The sequence below is a fragment of the Ursus americanus genome, chromosome 24 (genome assembly GCF_024610735.1).
Source record: "Ursus americanus isolate L20-20 chromosome 24, mUrsAme1.1.p, whole genome shotgun sequence".
NCBI lineage: Eukaryota > Metazoa > Chordata > Mammalia > Carnivora > Ursidae > Ursus > Ursus americanus.
The window spans coordinates 7,728,346-7,747,442 of record NC_142150.1 but is presented as its reverse complement, the minus strand read 5'-3'; positions in this window follow the sequence as shown (position 1 = coordinate 7,747,442).

Below are 19,097 nucleotides of genomic sequence, written 5' to 3'. Positions count from 1 at the left end.
GTGAACCTCTCAAGGCCATGGATCAGTCTACTTCCTCTGCACCTGGGACCAACTTAGAGTCCAATTCTGAGAAAGATCCATAATTCTGGGTTTCTTAGTTTTGAAGGGAACACGCCAACCTCAGTTCCAGAAAAGCAGGGCATCTCTCTAGCATGTCCTAACAGTTTTCTCATCACTCTAGGAGGCCCAGCCACCTAGGCTCTCACCTCAAACACACAGCTGGACCAGCTGAAGGCCAACCACAGATTCTCCATAGTTTCTCAGGGCAGGGCCGCTTGCAGTACCGCCTGTGGTTACTTGGTTTTTGCAACAATGTCCTCACTCAGGGCTGGGTGTCTGCCTGCTTATTAGATGTGACCACAGCTGCTGGCAGGAGGGCAGAGCTCAGAGAATAGAAGGTAGGCTGGGGAGACCGGTAAGAACTCTCACCAGGAGGACTCTGGAATGACCTCTGAAAGTGTTCTAGGCAGAAAGTTTTCAGCCCCCTAAATTAAGGCACCTAACAGCTCCCTTCAAGCATAGCTTCCTTCTTTGCAGACCAGGAACCTCTACTTAACCCTACAAATATGAATAAAACGAGTACCATTAAACAAGTACAAAATTTACCGAGCACCTCCTATGTGCCAGGCAGCAAGCTAGGGAATACTTATACTCATCTTCACGGTACTCTTTGGAGTAGGCATAATTATCCCCATTTTGCGGATAAGAAGCCAAGGCTCAGAGAGATTCATGACTTTGCCAAGGTCATACAACTAATAAATGATTTCAGCTGATTCTTTAGGACTGACTCCAAAGCCTATGGTTTTTTACTGTACAGGACGTTGCCCCATCTCCTCCCCTCACCCCCGACTCCACAAAAGTCAAATTATGGAGGGGGCCCAGCCAATCCTGCGCTCAGAAAGTGTCGTTTTCAGTGACAGATAGTAGATGTCGCTGGGTGTCCCTGCCTGTCTGCTGAGCTGAGACATCAATCCTCTCCTGCCCTCAAACTGGTAGTTAAACCATCTGCACTCCTGCTTTGCAAGCCTTTAGACTTGGATCGGAGTTTACGCCACCTGCTGTCCTGGGTTTCCAGCTCACAGAGGGCTGATCTTGGGACTTCTCAGCCTCCATAATTGTTTGAGCCAGTTCCTTATAATAAATCTCGTTATATCTCCTCTTGGTTCAGTTTCTCTGGAGAACCCTAATACAGTCCAAACAGAAGAATTTCTGTGCTACAGTCCAAGCAGAATGTGGGACCCGTGGGATGGGTCAGAAAACCACGGTTTCAGAGGGCAGAACAGACTTCTCCAATCTAGCCAACGGTTCTTCAAGGATGGCCCCTTTAAAAGGGAACATCTCACAAAAAGGTGGCTTGACCAGGGGACAGGCTGGCCTCAGAGAATGGGTGGTGCTCAGCAACCAATATAAGATTTTCTTAAAATGGATCTGGCCAAAGACTAGTGTCCACCCAAAATACAGTGCTGAGTCTTTCCTCCATTAAGTATTTGTTACACTCCTCCTCAAGAAAGTTCAATGGCTCCTCATTCGAGGGCCTCAAGAATAAAATCCAGGGGTGCCTGGGTGGCTCACTCGGTGGACTGTCTGCCTTCTGCTCAAGTGATCCTGGAGTCCTAGGATCAAGCCCCACATCAGGGCTCTCTGCACAGGGGGGAGCCTGCTTCTTCCTCCACCGCCCCCACCCCCCACTGCTCGTGATTTCTCTCCCTCTCTCTCTCTCTCAAATAAATAAATAAAATCTTTAAAAATAATAATAATAAACTCCAAATTCCTTGAAAGGCCCTCTAGGCCCTCTGTGATGCAGTGCCCACATCCCCTCTCTGGCCTTATCTCCTATTTTCCTGCATGCTTCCTACATGCCAGTCCTAACGCTCCCTACTACCTTCCCCAGATATGCCATGCACTTCCACCCAGGCGGCTCCTTCAACCTGCATGCTCTCCACCTTGCCACCATCCTTGCCTTCCCCAAACCCCCAGACTCATAGCGCAAATGCTGTTGCCTGAGCTTTATATTAAACTAATTCTATTGCAGCTCCTTTCTTTTTCTCACTGGATTGTGAGCTCCTCATGGACGGAAGAAACTTTCCCCTTTATCTCCATACTCCCAGCACATATGTTTATCTGTTTTTTAAATATATTTTGATTAGATGACCCCTATGCAAAGGGCACAATGCTAGGTGCTGGGGATATAACAATGAATGAGACAAATGTGTAAGTCTTCAAAGACTATACCATTCAATGGGGGGGAGACCAACAGCATTCCTCCCTGTGGTTAAAGTGTAAGATAGAATATAACACTACCTCAAAAGAGATAGGAAAAAATTGCTCTAGCATTCAGAAGAGAGAAGGGTCCTTTGGTCAGGGGTATCAGAGAAGGCTTCCTGGGAGAGGCAGGCATCTGAGCTTAGCCTAGAGAGAGACTTCAACTGCTGAAGGTCAGATGTTAAGAAAGCAGAGAATGCAAGGTGAGCAAATGCATGGAGGCAGGAAATTCGAATTGTGTCTGGTGGAATCTTCAGCTTTAAATACTGGGCTATGAATTTGGGTGTTTTTGTTGTTTTTTGGTGGTCAGCGGAAGTCATAGATGTTTTGGGAGAATGGGAGAGAGAGAGTGAAAACAAGGTAGTTGCAAGGTCATGGAAAGAGGTTCAGGGTGGGGCGACACACCTTGTTTTGTAATAATACACAAGAACGCAGAACATACACAGCTCCACCCACAACTGCACAGAACACTCGCTTTCCTGACACACCCCACAAAGCCCCGCAGCCCCGCTTTCTTTCACCTTTTCCATGTTTGTAAAGCTGATGGCTTTCCTGAGTTGCAGAGCCCAAGATGCAGCCGGTTTCATCAGTCTCTGTCTGCGTCAGGCCAGGCCCTGCTGCGTCCGGGCCAAAGCCGAGGCTCCTCTCTCTGGCAAGAGAGCAGCTGCCCAGGCCTGGAAGACTGCTTCTCATCAGCCCCCGACCCCATCCACCTCTCAGTTGATGGGACTGGAAGCCAAAGACTCCACCCTGATTCCTCAAGTTCTCCTGGGTGCCCCCTCTACTGGTACCCAGGTGCCTCTTCCCCACCCCTCTCCCTACCCCTCTTCCAGGCTGCTCTCATTGTCAGGTACTAGAAGCTGCCTCTGTTTCTCTTTTTGGCTTGGAGTGTTACTCCCTCCAGAGTTCATTCTTTACAGGATCATCTAACAGAATCCACCTCGGAAACTCTGAGTTCTTTTTTCTATAGACTGAATGTTTGTGGCCCCTCCCCTCCCCACGCCCCCCACTCCTGTGTTGAAACCTAATCCCTAATGCAATAGCATTGGGAGGTGGAGCCATCAGGAAATGATTAGATCATGAGGGTAGAGCCATCACGATCAGGTTTAATGCCCTTAAAAAAGAGGGGCTTCCTTGCCTTTTCTATCATGTGAAGACACAGTGAAGAGACAGCTGTCTATGAACTCGGAAGTGGGCCCTCACCAGACACCTGCTGGAGCCTGGGTCTTGGACTTCTTAGACTCCAGAACTGTGAAAAATAATTTCCTGTTGTTTATAAGCCACCCAATCTGTGGTATTTTCCTACAGCAGCCTGAATGCACTAAAGCACCTTCCAGCCACTTTCCACCCAAGGAAAAGAAATGAGACCTGTGCCCTTTCTTCTCCATCTTATCCTAGCTGGGAGGGAGGCCTCGAGCTTTCTGTCACCAGAATATAAGTGGCTTCCAAACTGAGGGCCCCCCAAATCAGTGCTACAGAGGGAGTCCTGAGGCCTCTCCAAGGTAGACAATCCCCAGCGTATAAAGTGTCCCTTATCTAATCACCGCAGGGGAGGACTGTGGGAAGCTGTGACAGCCTTTCCCTCTGCCATCTTGGGTGGCAAGGACAGTGATAGGCATGGCTTAGCCAAAATGAGTGGTTAGCCTGGTGGAGAGGTGACACTGACCTGAGGGTCAGGAGACCTGGGTCTTGCCCCGGCTTGGTCATGGACCTCTGAGTGACATTGTGGCAGTCACATTCCTTCTGTAGCCTCAACATCCTTGACTAAACATAAGAGGATCTCTGCCAGTTCTAACACCTTCTGAGTTCATGAATCAAGCCTCCATGCATACCTTTATTTTTACGATGGCTCAGAACTCAGAGGCAAAACTGCCCTCCGTTTGGGGAAGTGAGTTGGGCTGCTCCTGGGGTGGAGGCCGACGTTCAAGGGGCCTGGCTGCACCCCCGGCAACAAGAATCCCATGCCTAGCATTCTCTTGTCCCCAATATTAGTTCCAAAACTGGGTCCAGAATTCCCAAGGCACTGGTTGGTTGTTGAATTTATTAATGAAAAGTCTCCCTGGGCTTTGAGACTAAATTACTGATAACAGGAACCCATCTCTCTTTGATTCTTTAAGGAATTCTTTAAACCTTTAAACCTTACCAAATGAGGAATTACATTCCAAGCCCTGGCTTAAAAGAGAAGGCTAATTTCCTGTAAAATTCCAAGAAGATCAAAGCAATTGTAACCGTGAATAAAGTCAGACAAGTCTATTTGTAATTTCCTGTGGGCAAGGAACGGAGGTCTTATTTGGGCAGCCGCTGACTGGCAGGGCACCCTCACTGAAATTTGGGTCTGTGGGCCCTGGGGTTTTGTTTAAACTGCTCTGCACAGCTATTCATCTAGCTGTACCCCACTTAGGTTCTGCCTGTACTTTGAGCCTGTTCAGAGGACCCTGGCCTGAAAAGGCAGTCCCACCTCATATTTTGAGGGTACTAGAAGGGGTTCTGGCTCCCAAGGGAGCAAGAGATTCTGTTAAGAGAAGCAAAGGACAGGAGCACCTGGGTGGCTCAGGCATTAAGCATCTGCCTTCGGCTCAGGGCATGATCCCGGCGTTCTGGGATCGAGCCCCACATCAGTCTCCTCCGCTGCGAGCCTGCTTCTTCCTCTCCCACTCCCCCTGCTTGTGTTCCCTCTCTTGCTGGCTGTCTCTATCTGTGTCAAATAAATAAATAAAATCTTAAAAAAAAAAAAAAAAGAGAGAGAGAAGCAAAGGAGAGCTTCCCAGGTACCCCAAGAAGGATCTCAGGCTGTGGTGGGTCTGGTGAAGAAAAGAAGGCCTCCCCCGTAGCTAGATAAAGCTCACTGGGTCCCTCATTAGTGTGTTGCCTCTGGTGGCTGTCATCTCTAGTGCTCTTTTCACTTCAACCAGGAGAAGAAAGCAGAGCAGGAATTTTTTACCTCCATTTTACTGGTGAGACTGTGGAAACTTCAAAAAAATGGAATTGCCCCAGGCCACACAGCTGGAAAGCAGCCAGGTGGATGGCACACTCCCAGACTAGCTTTCCTTCCCCACTCTGCCCCTCTGTCTTTCCCTCGCTGCTCCACAGCCTGGAAAGCACTTAGCCAGCCCTCTGCTGCCGGGATCTCAAAGGGCAAATGTGACGGGGCTGCAGAAAGGTCCAGGCAGCTCATCTGTCCCAGGGCTGCTCCAGGGCCTTATCTAATCAGCCTCCCTCTCCCTGGCACTCCATTAGCTTGCACAGCGCGCGTGTGTGCGGGGCCAAACGCTGCCCTTTGTACAAACACACTTGCCATGTCAGGCCCTGTCAGAGGACATTTCAACTTAGCTCATCCTCCAGTTTTAGCCACAGAAGGGATGAAAGCCTAGGGGAGGCCCTCCCAGCCTCGGCCCTTCTTTAGCCATTGAATCTGAGGGAGACCGGCCCCTCACGCCTGCCCCTGCGTTGCTTACACTGCAGGGCCTCTCAGCTATCTCCTCTGGCCCACAGGGCAAACATTCCCTGTGGGGCACGAGGGCTCGGTGAGGGGAAGTGAAGTGCTCTTGGCTCCCATAGTGTTTCGGGGGGGGGGGTGACTAAGGGTCTGGAACCTCCCAACTAGCCCAGTACTTTGTCACTGCACCAGACACTCGGTCTTCTCAACCAGCCTGGGCTCTATCCTGGCACTGTGGGTGGGGCTCTCACTCTCGTCTCCGAATCCTGGGGTTTTTCCACTGTATCAGAGCTTCTTCCAACAGACTTTGACTGAGGTTGGCAGCTTGGCAGTGAGGCCTCACTGTGCAGGAGGCCACACCCCAGCCATTAAAGCTACAGGACTGGCACGAGGCCACCGCAGCCTCAGCCTTCTCTCTAGGCCCCTTAGCAGCAGGCTTCTGATGTCACAGACCCTCCTGAGTCTCAGCCAGTTCTGAAGCAACCACATTTCTCCTCCTTCTCCATCAGCCACAGATGGGCACAGGCTGTGCCGGCATCTCCATGGTAACTGGGGGCCTCAGCTTCCTGCCTTGGGCAACAATCCAGAGCCAGCACCCTTGGCAGAGCTCCTTTGTAGACGCCAGGAAGGCTGACTGTCGCCGCAGGCCCACCGCACCTCAGTGTCATCCCTGGGAACGGCCTAGGGAGGGAGTCAGGCTGGGCTGCCCTGGAAGACTTTAAACCCATCAGGTCTTTGAGAAAGGTCCTGAAATGGGGGCAGACTGGGAAGCCCACCCCCTTTCCCCCATGTGGAATCGATCCCCCAAGGCAAGGTAGTGGGACTCTGGTGTTAAACCCTCTTCAGGGCAATGGGTGAAAGTTGAAAATTCCACCACATGTTGGTTGGCTTTAGACTTTGCTCTTCCTGGCGGAGGGGTTAGGGGCGGTGCAGGAGACAGAGTGCAATGGATTAGGCAATGATCCCAGTTCCTTGCCATCCCTCACCCCACAAAACAGCTCCTGGGGCAGTTGAGGTGCTGGCAGGCTCTCAACCAGGGAAGGGGGTCATTGATGAGGAGGCAAAGACTCCATTTTCCTGGTGAGACTGTGGGAAGCTCTATCCTGGTGAGAATGAGAGGATGGGTAGACCTGCTCCCTTGTCAGCTCTCCTGATGGAGCAGGGGGAGGGGGGGCTGGCAGGGACGGAACTGGGGAGGTGTCTTCAGAGAGGTTCTGTTTCCAGGAGAAAAAGAAATCAGAATGCCAAGTGGGACTGCTTCTGGTGCCTCACGCTTCTCTTCTCAGCTCAGAGATAGGCACGTCTCTGCTTCCAAGGACAGCACTGCTGGGTTGTGGGGGGCGGGGGAGCGGGCCTGAAATCTGGCTGTAGGTATACAGTACCAGGCCAGTGTTCACAGCCTCCCCTGCTCCCCGGAGCACTCCTGTCTGCGCCCCCCCCCAGAGGGGAGTTTGTCTTTGCACAACTTGTTCTTTGGGCTTTTGTGATGCAGAATCGAGAACCCCAGCTGGCCTAAGACTATATAGGATGGTAGAGGGGAGCCGGATTTTGGTCTACAGGCTGTTGATACACGTAATAAAGCAGCAGAGAAAACATCTAAGGGAATTGTGGAGGCAGCGGGTGGGAGTTTTAAAAAGATGTGCCCTAACTCTGGGGCTCGATGAAGGTGGGCCGCAGAGGAAGGCGGATTCTCACTTTGTGCTGCCGTGGTCCTCGCTGGGATCCCCACTCCCACTTTGCCCAAGGGCCAGCCAAGGATTTGAGCTATTTTGAAACTCCTTGTGACTGCCGAAGGGGGCTTCTCAGTGCCAGGAGGCGAAACCTCGTGGGTCCAGATTGTGAGAATTGCCAGAATGATCACTCCCATGTCTACTGAACATTTCCTATGTCCCTAGCTCTCCTACCGAACCCTTTAAGGGCATTCTCGAATTCAGTCCTCACGACTGCCCATCATTATCTCCGCTTTAGAAATAGGAACTGAGTCTTAGGGAGGTCACAGGGCCAGACGGACTGTCGCTGCGCTTCAGAGACCAGCCAGCCCAGAGGCACCGGGAGGCTCCCGCGTGGCGACCAGGAGCAGCTACTGTCCCGGACGAGAGCTCCTGTCAGCAGGCTCCCAAGGACATTGCTAGGCCTTCCTGAAGAGGACTCTCTCGGAGCGGCAGACTCTCAGGGACCTAACGAAGCAGAAAATGGATGAGGTTTACATGAGGCATGGCTGCCCAGAGGCTGCTCCCTCGCCCAGGAGAGCAGCAGGAATGCACCGGGGGCAAAGTGACTATCTGGGGCAGCGCCCGCCAGCCCGTTTCGGTGCCATTTTGCTAAGACCTGAGGGTGGAGGGGGTGGGGAGCACAAAACCCAAGTGACCCCCTCGGAGGAGGAGGCCCTGTGTATCTTTCTGTCCCGGCCATACAGAACACAGACGTCTCGCTCCCGCCCCTGCCACACAGCGAGACGTTTTCTCATCTCCTCCACGACACGGAGGCACGGACAGCAGGGCCTCGATCTGCACGGAGGTCCTCTAGGCTGCATCAAACCCGGTATCCCTCAGAAGGACGGTCTCAGTGGGAACCTCTGGCTTGGGAGCCAGACAGACTTGGGTTCCGCTGCTTCTCTGCTGGGTTCTCTGCTTCTACTGCCCGTATGTTTCTGAGCAAGTCACTTAACCCTTGTGAGCTTTATGCAGCCGTGAGCCAGAAAAAATAACAGAAGCCATCTAATAGCTTTAATGCAAACAGAAGGACTTGCCACAGGGGAATTGCTCAAGAAGCCATTTCCTTATCTCAGGAAATGAGCTGAAGAGAGAGCTGGGTTTGTGGTCACTGTTCTGTCTCTCATTTATTTTGGACTGTAACTGGTTCACAGAATTATTCTTGGCCCGGCACCGAGGCCTAGGCTAACCTCGTCCTCAGGTGAGGGCTGCTCTAAGACCTGCATATAATGCCTGCCTTATCCAACTTTGTTTTGGTTGGGGTTTTTTTTTGGGGGGGGTGGTGTTTGGGCTTTTTTTTTTTTTAAAGAGGGACACCTTGGGGTGCCTGTGTGGCTCAGTTAAGCTTCTGCCTTTGGCTCAGGTCATGATCCCAGGATCCTGGGATCAAGCTCCACGTCTTTGGTGGTGGGGGGGGGGGTCCCTGCTCAGCAGGGGCTCAGAAGCTTCTCTTTCTCCCTCTGTCCCCATCCCTGCTCCTTCTCTCTCTCCTTGCTCACTTTCTCCCTCTCTTAAACAAATAAAACCTTAAAAAAAAAAAAAAAGAGGAACACCTTATTACTTAGTGTTATAGTCAGTTATATATACTGGGCTGGGCTGGTCAGGGAGGGGCTACAAGTTTCCGTTTTTTATGGTGTCTCTAGTCTATGATAGAAAATGCATGGGTGTTCCTCGCCACCCTAAGCTGGCCATGCTGCCTGGCCATTGCCACACACAGGCCAGTTTCTGCCTCTTGCGTGGATTCAGAAAGGCAGCCTCTGCCTTCGAGGCCCTGGTTTTCCTCTGTTTTCTTTTTCTCACAGGTTGGAAAGACAGATAGCCATGCAACATCCAGACAGCCACCAAGGGAGGCATGCGTCTCCAGGAGACAGGTTCTGCTCCGTGTCTTTCCCCGACTACGGCTCTTTGCTTTGGCCTCATACTACTCTGGGTTTGACTCCTGGCTCTGCCACTTATTGTGAGAACTTGGGCAAGTTACTTGATCTCATGGAGCCTCTGTAGAATGGGGATAATACCATTTTCATAGATTGTTGTGATGTTTAAATGTAAAACTCTGGGCATAATAAATGGTGCTCAAGGGACGCCTAAGTGGCTCAGTTGGTTAAGCGTCTGCATTTGGCTCAGGTCATGATCCTGGGGTTCTGGGATCGGGTCCCTCATTGGGCTACTTGCTCAGCGGGGAGCTTGCTTCTCCCTCTGCCTGTAGCTCCCCCTACTTGTGTGCTCTCACTTTCTCTCTCTGACAAATAAATAAAATCTTTAAAAATTAAAATAAGTAAAGACGTAAATAAATGGTGCTCAATAAATATTAGTTCCCTTTTCTATCCCTTTGGGGAGATCTGGAATGTTGCACTTCTGGGACACTTTCTGGGAAGCTCTTAAGAGCTCAATCTAATAAGGGGGACAACCCCTAGGAGCCAGGAGAGACCTTTGATACCACACGCTTCCCAACTGGCACTGCCTTGTCTGGGCTGGAGACAGACCAGGAGCACTTTTAAGACAGGCAAGGAGCCAGCTGCCCTCCCTGAGGCTAAGAACTAAGCACACCAGGTAACTGTCAATTACCAACCCCTCCCATGTGCTCACCTAGCTGCCCAGGGCCCCAGGAGCAAGGTGCAAAGGAAGGGAGGTCCCCGGCAGCAGAAATTCAACCCTACGAGGGAGGCAGTTTCTAGGAGGTCTGCTTTGATATTCCAGCTCACACCCTCTGCAGACAGCCTCTTGCAATTCAGAATCAGCTAACTCAGACCAGGGCAGAAGCATTTCTACATTCCCTGCACAGAAACAAACTGATTTCGGCGAGGAAGGCCACCAGTGGGCAATTCTAGTTTCCATTCTAGATTGCAGACCAGCAGTCTGAGACGCGCATACATCCCAGGGCTATTTTGGAAAGAAATGTGCTTAAGTCTCCTTTCCGGATCACGTAGCACTAGCTGGTTGCAACTCAGCAGGATTAGCGTTTACCAAATTGCAGTCATTGTCACAATGCTTCCCATTCCTGAACAGTACCTAGACTATTCTTTATTCAACACTTTTCTTCGTCCCTCCCTTCCCCTCCTCCCCTCCCTCCTTTTTTTCTTTCTTTGTTTCTTTCAAGTACGCTCCATGCTGGGCTCAAACTCAGGACCCTGAGATCAAGACCCGCAGTGAGATCAAGAGTCACATGCTTAACTGACTGAGCCACCTAGGTGCCCCCTCGACACATTTATTTATTTATTTATTTATTTATTTATTTATTTATTTATTTATTTAAAGATTTTATTTATTTGAAAGAGAGAGAGTACATGGGGGGAAGGGCAGAGGAAGAGGGAGAAGCAGACTCCCCACTGAGCAGGGAGTCTGACCTGGGGCTCAACCCCAGAATCCCAAGAACGCAGCCTGAGTTGAAGGCGGACACTTAACCAACTGAGCCACCCAGGTGCCCCAACACTTTTCTTTAAATTGATTCACTGTTTTACTTTGATTCATCCTTAGCAAAATATGGGCCTGATACACTAGTTATATTTAAATATATATATTTATTTTATACAAATATTTTATATAAATACATATACATATTTACATAAATATATATATATATATATACACAATACAATGCATAGCTATTACAATTACAATTTTGAAATGTTCTTTCAGCTGATACTTGGTCAAGCCCTTGGAGGTGTGCTAACCACACTTAGAAAACACCGGACTAGTGAAGAACTTAGTAGGAGAATCATGTGACATGCTCATGTCAAGGGAGGACATTAGGAACTTTGGCCTACTGTATCACAAGGAACTGAGGCCAGCTAATAGGGGTTTGGGTAATATTGATTTGTGAGCAATCACCTTATGGGGCCTCTAGTCATGAACTGATGACCGTTCATCTAGACCTAAAATAAAACTTCTCCAAAATTCATCACTAGAGGACCTTTGGTTCAACATGGTGGATTGCATTCATATGTTTATCTCAGCTAAACTAAATTGATGGGGAAAGAGCACACAAAGGTATAATCACACAAAGATGAGGAGACCGGGAGAGGACACAAGTGCAGGTGATGTCTGCCGACAAAGTTTTCCCAAGTTCAAATCAGCTGACTCACACCAGAGTGAAATCCAAGCACCCACAGAGGGACGTAGGGAAGAGGTACAGGCCGCCTTACCTGCAACTAGGCACTGAGGGGGGCGGCTACGGTGGAAGGTAGGAGCGAAGTGTGGGGCTGGAACAAGGGACACAAGGGACTCTTGGACTCCTAGACACCTATCACCAGCCAGTGAAACAGAACAACTGCCTCCCGTGTCTACCCTCACTGAAAAAGGGAGGTTTATTCTTGGGAAGAGGAATCAGGACCCAAGCACAGTGAGAGGTGTGAATGGTACTAAATACAGGAGCAGAAAAGAATGTCCATATGCTGAACAGAGAATCCGGTTCCTGAGGCAATTCCCAGAAAGCGAGCATCTAGGCTTCCATTCCCAGGTAGAAACACGGACGCACCTTCCCTGGAGAGACTAAATGGCCTCAGAGAAAAGTCCCCCAATACTGACATTTGAAGAGGCCTGGGTGGAAAGCAGGCTTCCCTCCCCAGTGACCCTTAGCAAGCCCTCTACCTGACAGGCCTGCTTCTGCACACTGAGTTTCAAATTGGCTTTCAAGTGTCTTACTCAAATACAAGGCTAGCTGAGGGGTTTCATAGGTCTTCCGCTGTTCGGAGGAGAAGCAGCCACAGGAGTTAGAAGATCAAGCAAACTGCCGACTGTAGTGAGGTTTTCCAGGAAAGACAAAAAAGCTGGTCAATGCTAAGCAAAGTCAGAGAAAGACAAATACCATATGATTTCACTCATATGTGGAATTTAAAAAAACCAAACAAGCAAAGGGAAAAAAAAGAGAGAAAGAGGCAAACCAAGAAACAGACTCTTCACTATAGAGAGCAGACTGATGGTCACCAGAGGGGATGGGGTGTGGCGTGGTGGGGGGATGGGGGAAATAGGTGATGGGGATTAAGGAGTGCACTTGTCGTGGTGAGCACAGGGTGATGTATAGAATTGTTGAATCACTATATTGTGCATCTGAAACGAATATAACACCGTAATATTAACTGCAATTAAAAACTTAAAAAAAGAAAAGAAAAGAAAAGAGAACTTGGTTCTAGTCTCCTGCCTGGCTGCAGGGCCGGACTTCTATTTGCCTGCCGGGCCACTCTCCTCTTCCCCAACCTTGCTCTGGGTTCTGGGGGACTGACCTGAATGAACCACGCAGCAGTGGTGTCCCATGCCCTCTGCCTCTGCCTTCCCTGGAGGAGACTGAGAGGGAGAGGCAGACCTTCTCCCCATGGGACCATGGGTGGGCTGTGTCCCTTAACTCCTGTTTTCTCCCCTGGAACCACTCCTTTCAATCACCTCATCAGGCCTGGGCCTGGTAAGTTGGGGTACTGCACTATTCCTACAGTTTCTCTATTCTCTGCCCACTCCTTTGTAAATAATCCTCTTATTAATCTCCTCAAATTCCCCAATTTGAGGGTGCTGGTTGTTTCCTGCCAGGACCATGAGTGAGGCAAGAAACAATATTTACATAATCAAAATGTAAACACTGACTATTGATTTTCCAAAAGCTGTGAAATAGGGGGCGCCTGGCTGGCTCAGTCAGTTAAGCATCTGCCTTTGGCTTGGGTTATGATCCCGGGGTCCTGGGATTGAGCCCCTGCTCAGCAGAGGAGTCTGCTTCTCCCTCTCCTTTTGCCCCTCCCCCTACTCTCTCTCTCCCTCACTTTCTTTCAAATAAATAAAATCTTTAAAAAAATTGTGAAATAACTATATTGGGATGGAGAGAGGGAAATGGGAATAATGATATAAGAACACTAAATCCTCTACTACCAAAATAGAAAGTCAGCAGATAATAATAAAATTGATAAGAAAGAATGGTATATAAGCAAAAGTGATTGACTCTCTGAAGAGGGACTAAGGAGCAGGGAGCAGTGGGTTGGTGGACATGTTTTGGTATGTGTCGTGTAGTGCTTTTGACTTTTTAAAATTACAAGCAGATTGGGGCACCTGGCTGGCTGAGTGGAAGAGTACACGACTCTTGATCTCAGGGTCATGAATTTGAGCCCCATGTGGGGTGTTGAGATTACATAAATTAAAAAAAAAAAAACCTTTAAAAAATAATATGAGCAGGTATACCTTTGCTAGAAAACACATTTTTTAAAAAAGATTTATTTATTTATTTGATAGAGATAGAGACAGCCAGCAAGAGAGGGAACACAAGCAGGGGGAGTGGGAGAGGAAGAAGCAGGCTCCCAGCGGAGGAGCCCGATGTGGGGCTCAATCCCAGGATCACGCCCTGAGCTGAAAGCAGATGCCTAACGACTGAGCCACCCTGGCGCCCCAGAAAACACATTTTTTAAAAGGTCCAATATCAGGAGAAATCAGGACAGTGAAGGCCCTTTTATTCTTTTGAGGACCTAGCACATAATGGATGCTTAGTGGTACCAACAGCAGAGTTCAAGCCTGTGTGGCTCTACCAGCTTTATTTATTTATTTATTAAAGATTTTATTTATTTACTTGACAGAGAGAGTGAGAGAGCACAAGTAGGGAGAGCAGCAGGCAGAGGGAGGGAGAAGCAGGCTCCCCGCCGAGGAGGGAGCCCGATGCAGGACTCCATCCCAGGACCCTGGGATCATGACCCGAGCCAGAGGCAGACACTTAACCAAGTGAGCCACCCAGGCATCCCTCCCTACCAGCTTTAGATCCAAGAATCTGTCCCCTTCATTGCACGTCAGGAGAATGAAGCAGTTTCTCAGCTTTAGAGCCATCTGTGCTTGTCAGTGCGTGGCCCGACAGAAATAAAACAGCTCTCCCTCACTCCATTATTTATAGCAGGTAGAAGAGAAAGTTCCAGCCTGCTTGAGCAGGGTGCGGAGACAGCAGCCAATCGTTTACAGCTGCATAGATCTTACATTCAAGAGCTGCATTCGAATCAGCTCTCTGCTCCCAAGTTCACAGTTAGGGGCTTTAGGAAAGTTGTTTTACCTTCCTGAGCCTCGGTTTATTCTTAAGTAAGCCTGCTGAGGGCACGGTCTATTTCACCCATCATCTAGGACAGTGCCTTTTCACGACTGGAGACGTTCTAAGGTGGGGACTGTGGACTGACGCATAGTAGGAGCTTGGTAAATAATTGTTGAATGAATCCTAAGGATTAAATAAGAATATACTTGTGCATGGCAAATACTTGGCAAATAGACCTAACAGATATCAGTATCTTTATTTTCTGCGTCAGCTGCCTACCAATGTTGATACTGTATACTGGCCGGAGTCAATAAGCTTGGAGCTGAAGCCTGATGATGAGGATGATGATGATAACGACAGGGAGAACATTTATTGCTGAATTTGTGCCAAGCACTATTCTAAGCACTTACATTTATTAGCTCATTTAACTACAATAAATCTACAAGTACTATTAGTATGCCCATTTTACCAATGAAGAAACAGGCATGAAGAGACGAATCACACCACTAGTAAGTGGCAGGGCTGAAATTTGAACCCAGGCAGCTGAACAGTGGAGCTTGAGTGCTTAATCACATGTTAGAGTCTTGATCAGTCTACTTGTGTAACAGGAAATGGATCACTATTATGTTTTTATTTTTTATTATTTTTAAAGATTTTATTTACTTATTTGACAGAGATAGAGAGAGCCAGCGAGAGAGGGAACACAAGCAGGGGGAGTGGGAGAGGAAGAAGCAGGCTCATAACGGAGAAGCCCGATATGGGGCTCGATCCCAGAACGCTGGGATCACGCCCTGAGCCGAAGGCAGACGCTTAACCGCTGTGCCACCCAGGCGCCCCCACTATTATGTTTTTAAAGACATTTCTTCTTGCTGGGGTGCTGGGTGGCTCAGTCGGATAAGCATCTGCCTTCGGCTCAGGTCATGATCCCAGGGTCCTGGGACAGAGCCCCACATCGGGCTCCCTGCTCAGGGGGGAGTCTGCTTCTCCCTCTGCCCCTCACCCTGTTCATGCTCTCTCTCTCTTGCTGTCTCTCAATTAAATACATAAATCTTTTAAAAAATTAAAAAAAAATCCCTTCTTGCCAAACTAAGCTAGAGTCGTAGATGTCGAATCACCATATTGAGGTCTGCAGATATGTTCACTGAAGCCTGTTAATGACCTTGTTTCGGAAACTCTTTGCATCTATTGAACCAAGTTTCGAGGTTGCTCTCTTGGTAATGTTTTCTTTTACCTCAAGTTTGGGCCCAACCTCTATCTTTTTATTTTCATTTAATGATTATTAGTATGTTATTGTTAAGGGGTCCACTTCTATCACTGTCACGAAGCCCAGGCTGGGTCCTAGTGTGAGTTCTAGAGGCAAGTGCACCCCGCTCTGGGCTTTCCGGTTATACCTCTGGTCTTCTCTCCATCTCAGCTGAAAACCCAGGCTCGCGAGGCCTCAATCCCTGCCTCCTTACTCCTGGAAGATGCCAAAGTCAACTATGTAGGAGGCTTTCTCAGTGGAGAAGACGACTTTGGCTTCCCAAAGACAAACCATCTACTTTATGAGGCAGGTAGCAACCCCAAACCACGGACAGGTTGGGACCTGCGCAGGCCTCAACCCCAACTGCTATTTTGAAGAGTCTTAGCAAGTAGTTAAGATAATAGGATGTGCTTCCCTCCCACTCACACACAAACACATTTTTTCCCCCTAAATATCAAGCAATATGGAATGAAACATTAATTTCGATGCGTTTTGGATTCTAGTTTATAGTATCCTTTCATTTGCAGCTGTTCTTTGACCTTATTTACATATTACGCCCCAGGCAAGAATACAGAAACCTCTTCCTCCTGTTTCCTAATGAGTGGAAAGAATTTATTTTATAAATTCTGCAACTGAGGTGCGAAATAAGTCATACGCAATTTTATATATTAAAAAGTTCCTAATTTGGAGAACGCAGGGTACCACACAAAAAGTGACTTTTGAAGATGAGCCATGAAAATCAGATTCAGGCAGTATTTTGGGGGATAAAAGTACAGAAGAAAACACTTTTACTGTTCTTAGGGAGAATTTTCTTCCTTTTAGGTTTTCAACAATGAAGTCAAGCCACTGTGTGGCTCAGTGAAAACCCGTATCAGCACTAAGGACAGCAAACACTCACACAGCACTCACCACGCACTGGACTCTGCTCCAAGCGCCTTCGAGGCTTTATCACAATGTTATGATATTCTATCACAAGAACGTTATCAATAAAGTACCACTATAATGCCCATTTTTATGGACGAAAAAATGGAGGCGTAGATTAAATTGTTTAAGGTCACACAGCTAGTGAGCTATGCAGCCGTGATTTGAACCCAAACAGCCCTGCTAGAACATGTCTGCTGCTCATGAGGCTGCCATCAATCCCAGTTAGGCATATGAGAACACTCTTTTTCTCCAGTCCTTGTATCTGTGCATGTAAATGTTCTTGGTGAGAAGGATGTGATTGTACATGTAAGGTCCAAGCAATTTTTATCTTCAGGCCAAGCACAGCCTGTTCTTCTGGATAACCAGGTGCCAGAAACAGTACACTAAAGGATAGCACCAAAATTTACAAAAATTTGTCTTACAGAATTAGGACCATAAGTGGATTCTCTAAGGAGATGAGACCCATTATCAAGGTTTATCTTAAAGGTCATGAATGCGTGCACAGACATCTCTTGCCAGAAAAATCTCAGGTTGTCAATTAGAAAAATAATTATTTTTTTAGATTTGACAGAGAGAGAGAGAGAAAGAACACACATGCACAAGGAAGGGGAAGGGGCAGAGGGAGGAGGGAGAGAAAAATCTCAAGCAGACTCTGCACTGAGCGTGGAGCTCAAATGGGGCGCAATCTCACGACCCTGAGATCATGACCTGAGCCGAAATCAAGAGTTGGACGGTTAACCAGCCGAGCCACCCAGGAGCCCCTCAGCGCATGTTCTTATGGACATTTTTCTATGCACTCAAAATTAATTTTTTAAGGGGGGGCACCTGGGTGGCTCAGTTGGTTAAGCGTGACTTTGGCTCAGGTCATGATCTCAGGGTCCTGGGATCAAACCCTGTTTCAGGCTCCCTGCTCAGTTTGGAGTCTTTCTTGTTCCTCTGCCCCCCATCCCCCCAACCCCATCCATGCTCTCTCTCAAATAAAATCTTTAAAAAGAAAAGAAAGAGGGGTGCCTGGGTGGCTCAGCCAGTTAAGTGTCTGCCTTCGGCTCAGGTCATGATCCCAGGGTCTTGGGAATGAGTCCTGCATCGGGCTCCCTGCTCAGCGGGGAGTCTGCTTCTCCCTCTCCTCTGCCTCTCCCCCTGCTCATGCTCTATCAAATAAATAAATAAAATCTTAAAAAAAAAAAAAGAAAAAAAGAAAATGCACCGAGCATTACCTCGGCAGCGTGAGATTTGGTGGTAAGGGTACAGACCCATCTTCTATTTTATATACTTCAATACTATTCGACCCTTAAAAAATCACACTTTCATAATAATTTTTAAAATGGACACCAAGGGTAAGAATCTTATAGGTGATTCACTTTTCACAGCTCTGTTCATCACAGTTAGCTACTAGAGTCAGAGAAACAAATCTGAATAATAAAGGACTTTGAACTCTAACACCTAGTGAACGTGAATTTGACACTTGATGGGAGGGCAAGTCTGGTGAGTTAAGTGTAGACGTTTTTGTAATTATAACTAGCGTATAGTTGAGTCTTGTTTTTTAATCCAATCTGACAAAACCTTTGTCTTTTAAAGTGTTCAGTCTGTTTACATTTAATGTAATTGCTAATAGGTTGGGTTTAAGTACCATCGTGCTATTTACTTCGGTGACTACAGAAAAGTAAAATTTAAGCCAGAATTTATCTTCAACTTCAGTCTATTCCTAGTATCAGCCATCCCAATAACAGAGCAGGTTGCTAGGTGGCCAGAGAGAGTGTTTCTCAGCTGTACTCTCAGTGTATTGTTGGGCTGGGGATGGGGGAGCAGTGGCAGGAAGAGGTATGAGGCTCTACCCCAACGGGGGCAACTCCATGTTTGTCGTATGTATTAGGAACTCTATGAAAGAGGATGGGAACAGGATTCTGTGGTTCCAAAACTGGAATTCTAGTCTTTTCAGTGACTTTATTACCCCCTCGCAAGAACACGGACTGCGAACTGAGGCTGACCACCCCTGACCCAGGTTCTAGGCCATGCTCCAACTCTGGACAGTTTAAGAGCTGAAAATAACTTAAGATTCCCTTGGCCTCAGGACTGAGAGAACAGCTGAGTCTTCAAGAAGCTAAACTGGGAAAGGGCAGAGGTAACACAGTGAGGAATCCCGTGGAAGTCATGACACTGGAGACAGCAAATCTAAGTTTAAAACGGGCAGCTTTCCATCCCAGGGCCACTGTTAGCTCCAGATGGTATATATCCCGACCGGAAATCACTTTCTGGATTAAACTCCGCCAATGCAGGAGTGCGTTACCTTCTAGGTACAGATGTAAAAGCATTCTTGAGTCTGGAGAACTAAAGTGGGCATCTCATTGTGTAAGTCCAAAGCAGACTAGCACTACTGACTTTCTGCTTCTTTCCAGGAGAAACTCCTCCTAAGACAGGATGTGTTTTCATTACTACATTCTGCAGCCCTCTGGGCTAATGGGACCCATTAGGCAGACTAACTCTACGCTGTGATTTGATATAAAAGCAACACAGAATAGAATCAGAGGTAGGAATAAA